General features: G+C 42.4%; 1 protein-coding gene across 5 annotated transcripts in view; it reads right to left on the reverse strand.

The window, feature by feature from the left end:
- CDC42EP3 (CDC42 effector protein 3) overlaps positions 1 to 16,195 on the reverse strand; it is a 36,788-nt gene extending 20,593 nt beyond the window's left edge. The window contains exons 1-2 of one of the 5 annotated variants that reach the window (XM_052806427.1): positions 8,990 to 9,188; positions 7,365 to 7,545 (exon numbers count right to left, since the gene is read on the reverse strand). The gene's annotated coding sequence lies outside the window, so the exon portion shown is untranslated. Of the gene's footprint in view, positions 1 to 7,364; positions 7,546 to 8,989; positions 9,190 to 9,542; positions 9,809 to 15,796 lie in introns of those variants that run through there. The other 4 variants (XM_052806428.1, XM_052806426.1, XM_052806430.1 and 1 more) reach the window with 4 other exon arrangements.
- Positions 16,196 to 16,758: the final 563 nt, after the last annotated feature.

The following is a 16,758-nucleotide window of genomic DNA, read 5'->3' on the forward strand; positions in this document are numbered from 1 at the left end:
ATTTATACTCCCCTGCTCTACCGTAATGCCCTTTACTTCTATGCATACACCACCCATCAAAATCCACAGCCTTGCTAAAAAGTTCTGGCACTTCTGTACTTTTAAAGCTAGACCTGACATGCAAATTTGTATCTGGGAATGTGTCTTTTCCTGTCACTGTGAATTACCAGGACAGTCGATTTTAAGGTGTTTTAATTGTACACTTTTTGCAAGATTCGGTAGTTTAGTAGTGCTCTATCCCCACAAACAACTCAGCAGGAAGGAATAACCATCAACCCAATTTCAGAGGAAGGACAGAACCTCTGCATAAGAACTAGGGATGTGGAAGCGGGAGATGGCAGACAGTGGAAGTGGGGAAGGGATTGACCCTTATGCATAGACGCAAGGGAGAAAGACATGTAAGCAGGCTTGATGCAGGAAAATTAGCTGGAATTTAGCAATAGAAGTTAATTTCATGTTTAGATTGCTCACTTGGGCATTGAAGCCTGCTTCTTTCCTTACAGATTCTTCAGTTTTATGCAGATTATCTCTTTGTATTTTCAGAGATTACTTGAACACACTTACAGATTTACATTTCAATAGATATACTGTTCTCACCAAAGACAGTGTCACAAAGCTTCCAACTTCTCTGTTGTTGCTTCATTAGATGCTACTCCTGTCTCTTCCTCCTATGGGGTTGTCAGAGCATATCCCAGCAATCAGACTGTTGCACCATGCCACAAAATACCTTATTTACAATGCATATTCCTCTGCCAAAGTAGAGGCACCTTTGCAGTCTCAAGGTAAAATAACTACCGCAACTAAAAGTGAAATTAATTCTCAGACAAAAATCTGAAAGCTGTCTGCAGAATAAACTACTTGATTGTTCATTGCTTTCATTTGGAGAAGTAGGTTTTATTTTTGTCCTCACAAATTCCTTTAGGAACTCCTACAGATTCCTAACCTACTTGGGCTCTTCCTATTGTAACTTTTCTTCTTTGGGACTAGAAATATGTATTTTTAAGAAAGCTGTACAGCCCACCCTACCATAAAATGGATGACTTTGTTGTCTTTGCTGTTGACCTTAGTGGATCTTATCTAAAAGACTCTGGATACTGAGATGGGTATTCATCATGCCTGAGGGTGCATATAGACAAAACCAGAAGAAATATAGCCTACCTCCCCACTAAAATCATACCGTGCAAGTGGGGAAAGGACATACAGGAACAGAGCAGCTGCCATACAAATTACTGGTCTGCTCAGTCCACTATCTTGTTCCTAACAATAGATTTTCTATTCAGTCTGACTTCTCTGTACCACTAATTACTTTGCATATCATTAATAAGAAACAAGTTAGAGCAGATATGATAACACTAACAATCCAACCTTTTCATTTACGATTTTCTTCAAACTGACTAGATTCTAAAATTTACTTCTAGGCAAGGTGACCATACTGAGCAATGTATTACTACAAATTTGTATTATTGTAGCATCAGAAGCCCTAATCGCAAGCCAGGTATCCAGTATATTAAGAATTATGCAGACATAAAATGACAACAACAAAATCTCACAAAAGAGAGTTCTTCAGTCATTGCATCTTTTGGGGCAGGGAATACTGTTAGCTTTGCAACAGAATTTTAACTGTTGTGAGCATCCTTGCTCAGCTTTCCACTCCAAGGGTTTGGACTGAAGTAAAATACAATTCTGTATGCCATATATACAGTCTAAGCACGGACACACTGCTCCATTCTTTAGCTTCATATTCCCATCTGGTTTTCAAACAACCAAGCAGAAAAGACCTCCAGATACACTGCATCTTACCCTCTTATGAACTGTGGTTATTCTTCCAAGGTCATCTGCTAGACAGCCACGAGCAAGCAAAGAACCAGCTTAAACTTGATGAAGAGCAGTACTCTCTTGTACCTGGAGCAGGAACATCTGAGCTGCATCTGACATGCAGGACAATCAATGGCACAATTATTTCCTTGTCCCTCTTTCACTCACCATGTAGCTCTCCTACTGTTCAAGTCTTCCTTAAATTGGGCTAACCCCTACCATTATTTGTAGGAGCCACACATCCTTAGAAGAAGAGAAACACCAAAGACTACACAGCCACACACCATCCTCCAAATGAATACAGGCAAGTCATGCAAAAGCTAAAGAAAAGTGCTTTTGTAAGGACCACAGTGCAGGGGAGAAATGGCATGGCTGGCCTTTACATCAAACTACAAAAGGCAGAACCTGCCTTTTCTTTCTCCTTCACCCTTGCTGTGGCATGTGCAGCTTTTAGTGTCAGAGATACTTTTGGTTTTATTCTTTGTGGTTACAGAAGCATGTACTCTCAAAGAAGCAATGAGTAACATTAATACTTCAAATGACGGGGAGCTGGTAAAATTAAAATTGATTAAGCTATCATTTGAAATCTGAACATTGAGAAGATTGGCCTAACCATTCTCTGGAGATAAATTTTAACCGAACTGAAACTATGCTTTAGTTCCTGAAAGACAGTTTATCAAATAATCCAATAATAATGATCAAAAAGTAATACTGATGACCATTCCCCAACAGAATTCATCATTAAAAGCAGTGGCAAGAGTGCCTGAACAAGATGCTTTTCCTTAATGGTGGTCTGTCACATTGAAGACAGGATATATATGGTGTGCACCTCCAGCACAGAAAAAGGGAGAGAAAAAGCAAACTAAAACATTCACCTTAAGCTCCTCCACATCTTGGACTGATCTTTGCCCGAGTTTCAGATCTAATTTACCCAGTCTCATGAATAAACAGAATTAAAGTCAAACAAAATCAAAGTATACACTGAATCATATTAACTGAGGCAAAAAGGTAAAGTTAGAAGTTTCTAGAAAATACTTAGACCTTCATGAAAAAGATATATGTAAAAACACATGATTTAGGCTTTACTTAACTAGAACTGGAGATACACATAGAAGGAAGAAACAAAGAATGGAACTTGTTTCTGATCACAGTATCTTGATGTACAATTTAAAAGGTTAGATTTAGTAAGTATTAGAATGAAGAGGAGCATTCAAAAATTGTTCTGGTATCACAAGGATTTCTTTTTTTAAGGTTCTAAATTACTTAAGTATTGATTTTTGTAAAATTTAAAAGGTTTCTTAATGAGAAGAATCCATTAGTGCTGTCATACATTTCTTGACAATATAAATGAAATAAGGGAAAAAATAAACAAAGAGGCAAGAATGTAAATGTGGGGAAAAAATCCCCAGCACCACTGGCATTCCATTCCTGTACATCACGTGGTACTAGTGCACCACTCAAACACTAGAAAAAAACAACCAAATGAAAAACTGTCTACTACACATGAGCTGACCCGGTTGTATGGCTTGAGAAAACCACCTTCTTAAAAGTCAATCAGGAGCTTTACTAGAATAGGAGAAACGGAGAAAGCGTTTATCAAAGCAACAAGATCCATCAGCCTCTTCTTCGCTAAAGACTTAAGCCTTGAGTCTTCTCTACCATCTCCTTCCCACCTCTTCTTCGCTTCCTGCTGAAGATTTGAAACAATATTACTCATACTCTTACAGGTATCAGGGTTTCTTCTCATGAAGATCATGACAGAGAGCTCTGCCAGCTAGAAAGCTAGTTTCACAACCTCTTTGGGGAAGTGCTTCATAGATGCTGACAGTGGTGGCAGTAAAGCACCTTTGATCTTCCTTGCAGAGTATCACTAAGAATTCTGAACCCCATAATTAGAAATATCATATGTGGAACACTAAGGTTGCAAAGTCAAAGAATGCAAAGTTAGGAAATCCCAAGATTATATTGCTTGTGCAACCATTATTTGGTTCCTTCACCCTCTGCATTACAATGTTGCCCAGCGCCACCCAAAATGCCTATGACAGAGCACAACCTTCAGCTTTAGCCCAGAATTTCAATCAGATCCTCTCTTTTTGTTACTTCTCACCTCATTCACCCCACATAGTGTTTGAGGCAAGAGGGCCAAGAGGGCGGTGAGAAATAACATAACCATAATGCACTTATATATGTATCACCATTTTCTACAGGCATTTTCGAACTTATGGATACTTGCTTTTGCCAGCATAACAGGCTTTAGGTTTCTGGGTTTGCTTGACTTTACTGTTACACTGTACAGGCTTTTTAAAAAGTTAACTGAAAACAAAGATTTTGAGACTAACGGTTTGCTTTTATTTACTATTTTTATGGTAGTGTCCAATATTCTAATATGAAAAAAACATTTGGAATGAAGACTCAACACCTGTTTCCTTTGTTTAAGGCACAACACAAATATGCAGATACACATAAAATTTCTACAGCAAAACAGTGAGAACCAGACTTGAAACATCTGGTATTTCAAAGGGATGGAATAAAAAAAAATACACCAAGCCCTACATTTTAGATCTTCCCAGCAAAGACATGAAGTATTTATTTTCAGAAAGTTCTCTACAGATGACTTAAAAAAAATTAATTGCATCTAAATGCATCTAAACAAGTTTGCAGACCTGACTAGGCGAGTCATACCTAGTTTCAGTGACCACAGCTCATCATCAGCACTTGTATCTCTACAGGTCAGCTGCTGTTTACACGTAACCACAGAAAAGTTCACTTAGCTCATTCAGAATCAGCCCCAGCACAATAACTCACTATATCAGTCCATTTAATTTCTTATCTCACTTGTTCCCTGTTGACCTTTATGATAGAAATCGAAGCAGTGTGTCAGACTTGGTAAGCTTTCTTCTATTATTTAGTGCAAGTAAACAACATTAATGCAACATTTACATAGTTAAGTTGTATGCTGTTGTCCTGCACATAGTGGGGGTTGAAACCCTTAATGTGGCTCCCTGGCATTCATGAGATACTAGTCATCAAGTTTTAAGAGTATTGCACAACCTGCATAATTTAAAAAATAAGTATAACAATATCTCAACAGTATGTTTTGCTAAACATACATTTGAGTAAAATGGTCTCACATAAGATACCATGGTCATGAAGATACACTTTAGTTTAAGTATTCAACTATCGCTTTCACATTTTCAGAGCTTTTGGTATGAAAATGTGCTACTGGAATGTAGGCTCAGCCTGTAAATGGCCTGCAAATGGCTTATCTTCCCTCTTAAAAAAAAAAACAAACCCACAAAACAACACAACACAAAAAAGGAGTAAAACACATTCAACAGTTCACTAGCCTCTCAAAAGGAAAATCTCAGTTACTTACAAAAATTATTAACTAACTGCGCTTGTGGACTTAAGTGCTTTTGTGGACTTAACTAGTGGCGGAACCATAAAACAAACATTTGTTTCTACACCTGACCGTTTATTCCATAAATGTCAATGAAACCCAAGTAAAGGTATAAATATACCTTGTCATCCTGGCCAACTCTATCCATTTGTAATCATCCCATTTTATCTTGGCAGTGTTTTCTGAAGCTTCACTGTGTCTTGATTTAACCCTTAAACTATGAGGAGTTGTCTTGTCAGCCAGTTCCAGCTGCTCTGCTACACTTATCTCCCCAGAAGTCACCATGCTGGATCAGTATCTTTGCTCAGTAACATTACGAATGTGAATACAGAACATTGTAAAATATTGTAAGCAATGCTTATCTTCAAGAATGTAATCCAGAAATCTTTCTTATTTAACATAGCACTAGAAATAGACCTCTTCTTCAGCATGAACTTTACCTGAGCTTGTACTCTGTAGCTGCACCTCATTCTGCCATCCTGCTCCACACAAAACCCTCCCCTGTGTAGGTGGTGCTTCACATCCACTCTCACTGCTCTACTCAGACACATCCATCAGCACCAGCTAGTTGCTTTCACTGGCTAGCAACTGGTCTGCTTTGCTGTGAGAGGAAATCATTTAAAAACAGTCCTCCATCCAGCACCTGAATACAATTCTCCCCACATTCCCATTTAAGTTCAGACTTGAGTTTATTTGGGAAATTCACCTTGCTGTCACACAACAAACAAACCAACCAACCTACCACAGGTTATAGCTTCAGCCAGCTGCCAACCCTGTAAGCGCTGTACCTGTGGGGATACCATGTCTCTGCAGCATGGCTGTGCCTATTAAGGACAGACCACCCAATTAGTTCAGTTTTACTACTGGGGGAAGGAGAGGCAGCCAGTTCTCCCCAAGATGGTTCAGATCTTGAGAAAATACATTTACTGTGCCTTGAGCACAAGTCTTATGAGGAGCGGCTGAGGGATCTGGGGTTGTTCAGTCTAGAAAAGAGGAGGCTGAGGGGAGACCTTATCGCTCTCTACAACTACCTGAAAGGGGGTTGTAGTGAGGTGGGTGTTGGTCTCTTCTGTCAGGTGGCTGGAGATAGGACAAGAGGAAATGGCCTCAAGTTGAGGCAAGGGAGATTTAGGTTAGATGTTAAGAAAAATTTTTTTACTGAGAGGGTTGTCAGACATTGGAATGGGCTGCCCAGGGAAGTGGTTGAGTCACCATCCCTGGAGGTATTCAAAAAGCAAGTGGACAGGGTACTCCAGGGCATGGTTTAGGGGGCATGGTTAATGGTTGGACTCGATGATCTTGAAGGTCTTTTCCAACCAAAATGATTCTATGATTCTATGATTGATTCTATGATCATGAGGGGGAGGGGGAGAGTAAAGAAGTGATGCTTTTTTGTTTGTTTGGGTTTTGGGGGGGGGGGTGTTTTTTGTTTGTTGGGGATTTGGTTTGAGGGTTGTTTGGTTTTTTTTTTCCAAAAAGTAACATTTGCATGCAGGAGGGTAAAAGCCTGTAGAGTTTTACATCATTATGAAAGGCCAAAACAGGCACCAGGTGACATGATCCACAGTAATTCTGTCAACAAGGGCAAGGAATGCGAGGAAGAACTGGTCAGAGAGCATCACCGAGCCCCTGGGACATAGCCTTGCTGGCAAGAAGCAAAGGAGAACTTGATGGCAAATTCTGCATGGCAGAGGGAAATTTGTTTTTAAATGCCAGTTCCCCCTCCTATCCAAAAACTATTTCTCAAGACTTGGGCAGAGGACCAGAATTTCTTCTATAAGAAGTCATCTAGCTTAGAAGACTATACACCAAAGCAGCATACCTAATTACGAAAAGCTGAGAGCAAAACATGTTTTGCCATGAACCATGGCTTTCTTCGGTTACAGTAAAGCTGATATAAGTGGTTTGGAACAGTTTTAGACACCTCTTTGAAGTCAGCGTGACATTTAGCCACAGCAGTCAAATAGGGACAGTGCAGAGCCACGCTGCCTCAGGGAAAGAGTGGCTCTGGGCTGCCTCTTAGGTGATACCCATCTCTTTCCTTTCCAAAATTCACCCAGGCCACCTCCTGGTCAATCTGGCTGGCTTCACTGATCACAGAAGAGAGGCAGAACCACAGAGGTAGTTTCTGCAGCAGATTTTCACTTACTGTGGATGCACAAGGTGCTCTGGAGAGAACAGTAACTGTGATTATCTTTAACGTAAGGAGGAGATAGGCCCCATTGTTTCCTTCCCAGATATGGTTGGCTTATGCTGAGGCCAGGAAAAATTGTTCCCTTCAGTACTATCCTACTGACCGAAGAACCTGCTCAGTTCCTTGTCTCTGCATGCTGTAATAAAAAACAAATGTTCAAAGTAAGGAGTGCCTTGAACATAGGAGTTTTCTCTTACTTTTCTGAATGCTTCTGCTGAAAGACTGTTTTTAATGTGCCACAGAGCTAAAGCAAATCTTAACACTAATGCTAAAAAAGGCTGGACTCTTTCAGTACAAGACACTTTAAAAATAAATCCTTGCGACAGTAATCACCTGCTGATACATGCTTTTATGTTTAGCCAGCTGCTGAGATGCCACATCTGTCACTTTCTGCTTCCAGAAATGTCCTTTCCTTTTCTGTAGGGAAGGAGAAAATACTGCTCCTGGAATTGTACTGAGTATGATGATGCCTTTTTTGGTATCTCTGTCATTCCTCTAAACATCTGAACCATGGCACATGGATTATAAGATTTCTGGTACTGTGAGTCTTAAGAATTGTTCAGCTTTAGATTTTCATACCTTAAAGCCTCTGATTTTTTTCCCTATGCTTTGCTAAACAACGTTACATACTTATAGCCTATATGTAACTGAAAATAATGGTCTATGCATGAGTAATTTCACTCCTGGGAGCTCTCCTTGCCTCCCTCCCCTAAATATTTTTCAAAGGAAAGTAAGAGATCAGGATCATATTTGTTACATTAAACATTTCATAATAAGCCCTCTTCCTATTTTTACTACATAACAACAATCTACAGTGACGCAAGTCCTAAATTAATTACTTCCTCTATTTTGGTCTCTTTTTAATTTCAACTGAAAATAAACCAAGTCCCTCTTATTAATCTACCGCCCGCATTTCTTCATCAGCAACCCAAAACAAATTCTTATTTGATTTCCCGACTTGACCTCTTTGTTCGACAACCAGCATCACACCGGGCCACTGACATTCCCCCAGCCCTGCATCTGCCCTAGGTGCAGCCCCAGCCCCAGCCCCGCAGCCAGCCGCGGCACATTCAAGCGCACGGTTATTTTTAAACCCGCGCAGAAACGCGCAGCAAAAGGGGACATCCCGCACAAAAAATGCCCGCGCTGCTTCGGGGCTATGTAGGCATGCCTGCTGTCTCCAAGACAAGGGCTTAAAATCAGGTATGTCAAAATACGCTGGGAAGAAAATTTAAACCGATTATAGGGGCGAATTTCAGCTCGGAATTTCAGTGATGTAGAAACACCCCGAGACGGTTTTAGCAATGCGATTGCTCCGGCATAAATCCCCCAAGCAGCCAAACACGAGGATTAATGGATACTCTCCCTGGCCACCCTGAAACGCCTCCCCTCCCTCCCAGCCTCCCTCCCTGCCCCCCGAGCGGGCGCGGTGCGGCCCCGCCACTGCTCCGCAGGGAAAGAGGAGCCGTGCCGGGCCCCTCGCCGGCCCCCGGATCCGACGGCGCAGCCCGGCGGTGGCGGCCCTCCCCGCCCCGCCCCGCTCCGCGCCGCACACACGCTGCCCCCGCTTCCCGACTTACAGCGCTGCCGGCTGCTCCCCCGCCGCTCCTCCCTCCCTAGCTACCTCCCTCCCGCCGGTGCGGAGCCGGGAGGACAGCGGGGCCGCCCCTCCGCGGCTCGGGGCGAGCACGGCACCTGTGAGCGCCTGTCAGTGCGCGGGCGGGCGGCGGCGGCGGCGCCCCGTGTCCCGGGGGCGCGGCGCGGAGCCGCGGGCGGCGAGCGGGAGCCGCGGGGAGGCGGCGCTGCCGGCGGGGCTGCGGGCGGGGAGGGCGGGCTGCAGGGAAATCCCGGCACTGTGGAGCGCCGCCTGGGAGGCGGGCAGGGGAGGCGACAAACAGCCACGCTAACAATAAAGGGGGCTTTCTCCTCTTTTTTTTTTTTGGGGGGGGGGGGGGGAAGCTCATTGTGGAGTGGGGGAGTTGCGGGGAGAGCCGGGGGGCCACCCCCCACCCCGGCTGTGTCCCGCTGAAGCCCTCGGGTGGGCAGCCCCCCCCCCCCCCCTCCCGAGCACAGCCAGCTGGGAGAGGTGCTTAAAAGCTGATGATTTTTCGCCCAAACCCTCTTCCCCCTCACCTCCTCGACGGCCCGATCCGTCAAGGGTGAGGCTCTCGCCCCGCTCTCCGCAGCAGCGCCCGCCCGACTCATTCATTCTGCCTTTCCTCCATTATTTAAGCGTTTTTAAGGAGCGCTTTCCTGACTCCACGGTCTGCGATTTGCAGGTAAACGGCAAATACTGCGAGAGCTAGCGAGGCGCAGGGGCGTCTCCTCCCGCCCAGCGGGGGGGCCGGAGCGAGGCGCGGAGCGTCCAGCATCGCCTCTGCGGGACCCGCCGGGGCCAAGAGCCCTGTAATGGCAGATTTAAGGGCACCTGCCCATCTGTTTTATACAAGTGAAACTGCCGTGCCCAGAACGGGAAAGGGCTCAAAATTGCTGTTGGCTGATTACTGACTAGGAAGCCCATAAACACTGACCTGATGATGTTAAATTTTTTACAAGTTCCTTGGTTAATCCAGATAGAGACCCCGGTATTGTTTAACTTCTCCCAGTGACATCCTCCCAGAGGTTTCTGTTGGCAGGTACCTGAAGTCAACTCTCCGCTCCTGACGGTTTTACCAAAGGGTCATTTTTCAAAATGTTACGTTTGGCACTGCCATACAAGCGCTGCATGTACATTTATTGAAATATTAAGTGTGGTACATACCTTACCCAGGCTAAGATATTTTTATAAATATTTACATAATTTTCATTATGTATGGCATTTTTAAGTAAGTGTAAACAGTGGATGCATTGCATATAAATGTATACTTAGTTTAAAATATGTTTACATACCCACATCTGGGTGAGAGAATTTTCCCCTTTGTTCTCTTTGCATTGTTAGCATTGGAGCACTTTAATGCTAAAGCACTTTACCACAGGGCAATTGTATTTTCTTTTCTGTAAATACATGCCCAAATTCAGAGAACATTTTCATTTCAAGGTGTCAAGACTGTAGTGTTCAGCATGCCCACAGACTGCTGTGCCCTTGCACATAAAGGGTGATGTCTCTGGGCAGGAAACATCAGGTCATACACAGCAGTTTATACCCCGATCTGCTATCTGAAATAAAACTTACGCAGAAAATACTGCCCTTTTACATTCAATTTCTCATTGCTGAAGAATTTTCAATTCTGTGAAAATCCTTTTGGCCATTTGATTTATGTAACATGATTTTTAAAAAAAAACCCCAAGCCCTCCACATGTCAGTTTAATAGCTGAGGGTGAAGTTGCTTGCTCCATTGGAGCAAGGGCTTCATGCAAACAGTCCCTCCCCATGCCCAGCGTGCAGCCCCCCAGCTGGCAGCAGGCACCAACCAAGCAGGTGGTCGGAGGGAACAGCCCTGCCGCTGCTCAAGGGAGCAGGATGGCTCTGTGCCCCAGCCTCTGACAGTACTGAAGGCATGGCCAGAGAATGCAGAGTTCCAGTAATTCTTAATTGCTGTTGCAGAAGCCAAAGTAAATTTGAGAGCAGCCCAGAGGCTGCTCCCAGTTTATGCAAAAGGACAGTCAGAGAAAACAGCTATTATGAAGTTTGTGTAAGCAAAAGAAAAAAAGAATTCTGTAATAAATCCTGGCTTCCTTGGATACATTTCCAGCTTCACAATTATTCAATTATTTATCCTGCATGAATGCACTCCACGCTACCTTTAATCTACCAACTCTACTCTTGAGACTACTTTCTCATTTAGGAACCTAAATTAAGTGGTTTAAAACTTTTTAAAAGGGACACTTGAGGGATGACATTGCTCATACTTCTTTTTAGTTCAGAAAGGACATGTGTGTGGGCATGCATGTGTGTGGCTTCATAGGCTGAAGCTGAAGAAAATCCACACGACCGTTTCTGAGGACAAAACAGACAGACACATGGATTCATTTGCTATAATAACAGGCTGGCAACATTTTACAGTGGCACACTCAAAAGCTTGTCCCAGTCACGTCACACATCCCTGCCTCTTCTGAATACTTTCCCTGGTTCTTTTTCAGAGCTGGGTTTCAAACCTCTGTGTGCCACTGTACTGGGCCACAGTTGGTTTAAATCAAGTTTCTCTCTTGTGCTCTTTCACATCATGACCTCCTGCGCCTCTGACTTGCAGCACCTGTTCCAGCTTTTCCTCTTCAGTTTTCCATTTTCTTTATCCCTTCTGAGTTTTGTGCTTTTTTTCACTGTGGTGAGGAGATTACCTGCTTCTCTTTAGCCCTAAAAGCCTATATGGCCCGAAGCTGCAGCCACGCCATTTCTGCTGTTCTTGTGTCATTGCTGTTACCTTTCCCAGTCCCGTGTTAGTCATCCCAAAGTTATCAAAGGCAGGCTGCATTCCCCAGTACAAGGAGCACGTTCTTTACACTGCACTGTGCCCAAGTGTACTGTCATAGGCCATTATGATACTGGTTTGTTCTCTTATGAAGAAGCAAAGGACATATTAATAGGAAAGTGTTATGTGTACACATAAATACAGTTAGTGTTTTGAGGCAGTAACGGTTTAAAGAAAAGTTTTAGTTTCTCTGCACAAAAAATGCCAATCCCTTCCCCAGCTTAGCGTGTTATGGGAAACCCTGGAAGACAGAAGTGTAGCAGCCAGAGGCAGAACCAAAGTTCTTAGGAGAACCTCAATTCTGAATTTCTTCAACTTCTTAGCAGTTAAAGTGTCAGCATTATTAATAACATGCAGATTTTGAATTGATCACCAGGAAGGAATGATGGGATCCTCTGCTGTTTTGGTGTCTTTCCACCACATATTTATGCTGTCTCCTGTCATTTCTAACCTCTCTCGTTAGGAACTAAACCTGGAGTTTAAAGCATGGTCTTAAGATTCCTAAATGACAGGCATGCTTGAATACTTAAATACTTGAATACTTATGTCCCTGTGATAGCTAGAGAATGTAAGTATCTGTTTAAGTGCTTTGCTGAATCAGGATGACTTCTGTTCGTCATAATATTGGTTTTATTTATATATGCCCAACTCAAGTCCATGGTGCTTTTGTATTTCTTTCAGCTGGAGCTAGATCATGAGTTTAGTGAGGATTGTTAAGCAGTCTGTTATGCTTTGAAATTGTCTGTTTAAAAGCTGTGCTTTGACAAAGGTTTTATGATCCTTAAAGTACACATGATTAACATAAGCTCTGGAAACTAAGAAGTTAAAGTATTTAATGTAAACACTCTTTATACTACCACCATAAACAAGAAAATGTTACTAAAACCTTTTTCAAAAACTGTCTAATAATACTATTTTCCAGCGGTCCTGAAGATTGCATTCTGAAATACTATTGCTAAACAGTGTTTAGCAATACTATATAGGAATAGTCTAAATATTTGTCTCTTTTTTAATAATTCCCATAGATTACCAATGCACACATACCCAAACACACAACATTTCTGACAAGTTACTTTATAGAGCAACAGAACTGTAGGGTCAGAAGGAACTTTGGGGTCATCTTCTCCACGTTGTACCCTGATGCAGGATCAAGCACTTAACTTTTAAAATCTTCCAAAAACTCTGAACCTCTCCATGCTCTTTTCCAGGGAAGATGCAGCCCCTTTAAGGTTCCCTGAAATGGGCTGCTACATAGTGCATACAAAACTCATCTCCTCAGCCACCTTTCACAGTCCCTCCCAGATCCCTGTGGCACTGTGGGCAAGTTGGGCAACCACACACCTAGGCTATTCCTACAAATGTTCATTTATCCTCTGTTCCTAAAATCATCCACTGATGGAAATTCTACAACCTCCTGAGGCAGCTCCATAGTCTCATTTTTTCACTATTCGTGTTTTTTCTATTTTCCCAACAGATACACAACTTACATCTCTTTTTGCTGCAAATTAGTCTGCTTTCTTCTCTCACTGAGCCCAGAGAACCGTGAGACCATCTTCTTTATACCAATCCTATTTGGAGGCTGTTATTTTCCCCAAACTTACAGTTTTTTCTCACTGTTTGTTCTCACCAAGTTGAAACAATGATCAGGGCTACATAATACAGCTTCTTTTCATGGAAATTATTATGCAGCATTGGAAAGAAAGAACATGATCTGACTGAGGGGAAAATCTCCTGCAACTTGTTTGCCACAGAGTATTTCTGTAACTGTCACTTTGGGAATTTCTATAAATAAAATCACTATCACTCTTCTGAGAAGTGAGCATTTACTACCATTTTTTAAACAATGAAAAAATACAGATCTGTTTTTCATCTAAATTCTTTATATATTTGAAATCACTCAGAGAAGAAAGTCCAAAGAAATGTGGTTAGGTTTGATGAAAAGAAGACTCCCAGTGGGATATTTAACAGAATACCTAGAAAACAGTGTTGAAAGACTTACAATATTTGGAACTCATTTTTTTGACTCTTGTTCCATGACCTCTGAGCTCCAGAGGACCTCATTTGGTTTTAACTCATTATCCGCCATGGTGATAACACTTTGGACCCAGGGGAGAAAAGAAGGACTAATTGACCTGCAGTTTGAGCAAGGCTTTTGCCTGACCTTTTACATATTAATGATGGATGTTTGACTTTCAAATTTTTTTGGTACTCAAACACTGCACAAGTTTTGGCTTTCCTAGTCTGCCTTTTCTTACTGCATTATGAAATGCCAAGTGGAAGCACACGTGTGTGCGGACACCAACCTTCCACCCCCTGCCCCAGCCTCAGTCTTCCCAGGCTGCCCAGTACTGGCTGGGGGAGCGCATGGGGTGAAGTGGTGATCCAGCTGGTGAAAGGAGGTGGTAGTTCACGTATTGCCCCAAAGGGCTTTTCCTTTCTTTTGTCATCTGCTCTCTCTGGGTCCCCTAAGCTCAGAGCACTTTTCTCTGCAGGAGTCCCCAGGGAGAAGAGGACAAAAATCCCACAGCGTTTGGCAGGAGGGGATGCAAACAAGTCTCTAGTGCCAGACGAATGCCACTGTCTATGATCACCAGCAGCTTCAAATATGTCACTAATTACTTCTTAATCAAAGGACGTTAATGACTGTTTTAAGCTTAGATGGGGAAAAGTAAACCAAAAGTCACTTGAAAGGGTATCGCAGTAACTCATACAAATGTAATAAATGGATATGGCATAGAATAAATATTACTTTTAGCAATAATTGCTCACTTTACAAAGAAAAAGAAGAGTGAAAGAACAATGAGAGCTCTGCAAAATATTGTCTTGCTTAATATGAAAATTTGTGCATCACTATCAGGATTTAGGGACTACTGAAACTGCTGAGTACTCTTCCCTTCCATTAACTACTGTGGGAGTTGAGAGCACCTGGCATCTTGAGGAATCGGGCTCTTTGGCGTTTTTAATTTAGTCTGACAGTAACACTGAATAAAAATATTCTTGGGGATAGCCCGCAATTATATAGCATGAGCTCATTTCTTCATTATAAAATGTGAGCTGAAACCATTCATAACTGCCAGCCAATATTACAACAGGCAATTCCAGTTTTTCATTGCATGGGAAAAGCACTAGCAAGCTTTAATGAGTTTCAAAAATAGCTGCCACATCAGAAAATGGTAATATGCTTGTTTTTCTAATGTGAATACCTGTTCAGCAGACATCGCTTAAACAATGGCATCCAAATAGACCAGGGCATGTAAAATAGCTACATTTATTTGTCAGCTGCACACCCATTGTTTTCAGTCAGAGCCTGCAGAGCAGCTTCAGCTGTACATTCCTGGGAAGTGAATAATATCAGTTGAGATTATGCTACAGTACCACATCTATTACAAGCACATTATAAAGATTGAATATAACCTAATTAGGAAATGCTGAAGTCGGCTGGGTGTGGATGTGGGCTGGTAAAGTGTCATTTTACATGACCTTCACTTACTGAAAATGAGAGTTCACAGAGGATAAAGCAAAGGTAACTGTAAATTTCAGTCCTGAATCCAGATATCACATACGCATCTCACATTCCTCATACCCTTGCTGCTAAGCTAAACAATTTCTCCCCAAGTTTCACTTCCATTAAACTCTTTTGTAAACACTTTGCAAATCTAGCAGGACAAACTAAATTTGGTCACATTCTTATTTTTGATGCAGATGAGAATTAGAGCTCTATTCTGGCTTTCAGTGCTGGAAGGAAGAGGTTGCAGAGGGAGGCAGACAGAGTTTCTCCCAGGAAGCAGTTCTTCTGCATGCCTTCGGAGAAGGTTGTGTTCCCCCAACATCACCTACTACAGAACCCCTTCCCCCCACCACTTGAGAAAAGAGAGCTTAGCAAGCCAGCTGTGTCCTTTAGGTCCTTGCACACTCCTTTGGCTAGGTATTAATAAAGCAGCAAAAGACAGCAAATACCTGTAGACCACAGTGTCCTACCTGGATGATGAGACAATTCCAGCTGTAATGTAGCTTCAGTTTTTCTTCATTTTTGGATTTGGATGGGATGTGTTTAGAGGATTAGAAGATCTTCTGGGTTTTGGGGTATTTTTACAGATTCCTTAAGGGCTCATCTTCACTGGACAAGTGAAGGGGCAAGTGCTTCCAACAGCTTCATGGGACCTTCCTCTTCTTGTAGATTTGGCTCTTCTGATATCCCTTCTGGTCTGCAAGACAGGGTTGTTTCGTTGCTCTCTGTTTGCAGCCTTACCACAGCATCACTGATCAGCATTATGGGATTTCACAGCTATAAAAATCTGTATCAGCTGCCCCTGTGTCTGCACATTGCTGTTAGCCAGGCATGCTGCTGGCTAACAAGAAGTCACTGACAAAATGCCTTCAAACATTTCTCATGTCTTGCATTTACCTCCTGGTTCCAGAATGAAAGTTGCATTATTGCCAACAGCTGGAACAGATCAGTGCTCCAAGCTGGATTCATGCCTTACCACTGATTGGAATAGAGGCTGCAGAGAGAAAACTTCAGCATGCCAAGCTGAAAGTAGTTTACTATGTTTATGGGACAAAGTCTCATCTGTACAGGTACTCACAAAGGACAGACCAGTTTTCCTACAGCACACCATAGAATGGTGTAATAGAACATGCAGTTAAAACCAGTAAATACAACCTCAGACATCATGGTATGTCCCATAAGTGAATACAGTACCAGAATAGATAGACTTGAACGTAGCTCTGCTGAGCTAAAAATCAACAATTCCGGTTTTCTTTGCCATGAGTATATTTTTGAGACCCTATTCCCACCAGAAACAAAGGAATGATTCATATTTTCTTGTGTTGGTCTTCACACATTGTTTAAGTATTATGAAATTGATTCTCAGCTGATTTTACTGTAAGTCAGGAATAACTATTAAGATCAATGGTATGATGCTGGTGTGAAATTACAC

This window comes from Harpia harpyja, chromosome 13 (assembly GCF_026419915.1).
Source record: "Harpia harpyja isolate bHarHar1 chromosome 13, bHarHar1 primary haplotype, whole genome shotgun sequence".
Classification (NCBI taxonomy): domain Eukaryota; kingdom Metazoa; phylum Chordata; class Aves; order Accipitriformes; family Accipitridae; genus Harpia; species Harpia harpyja.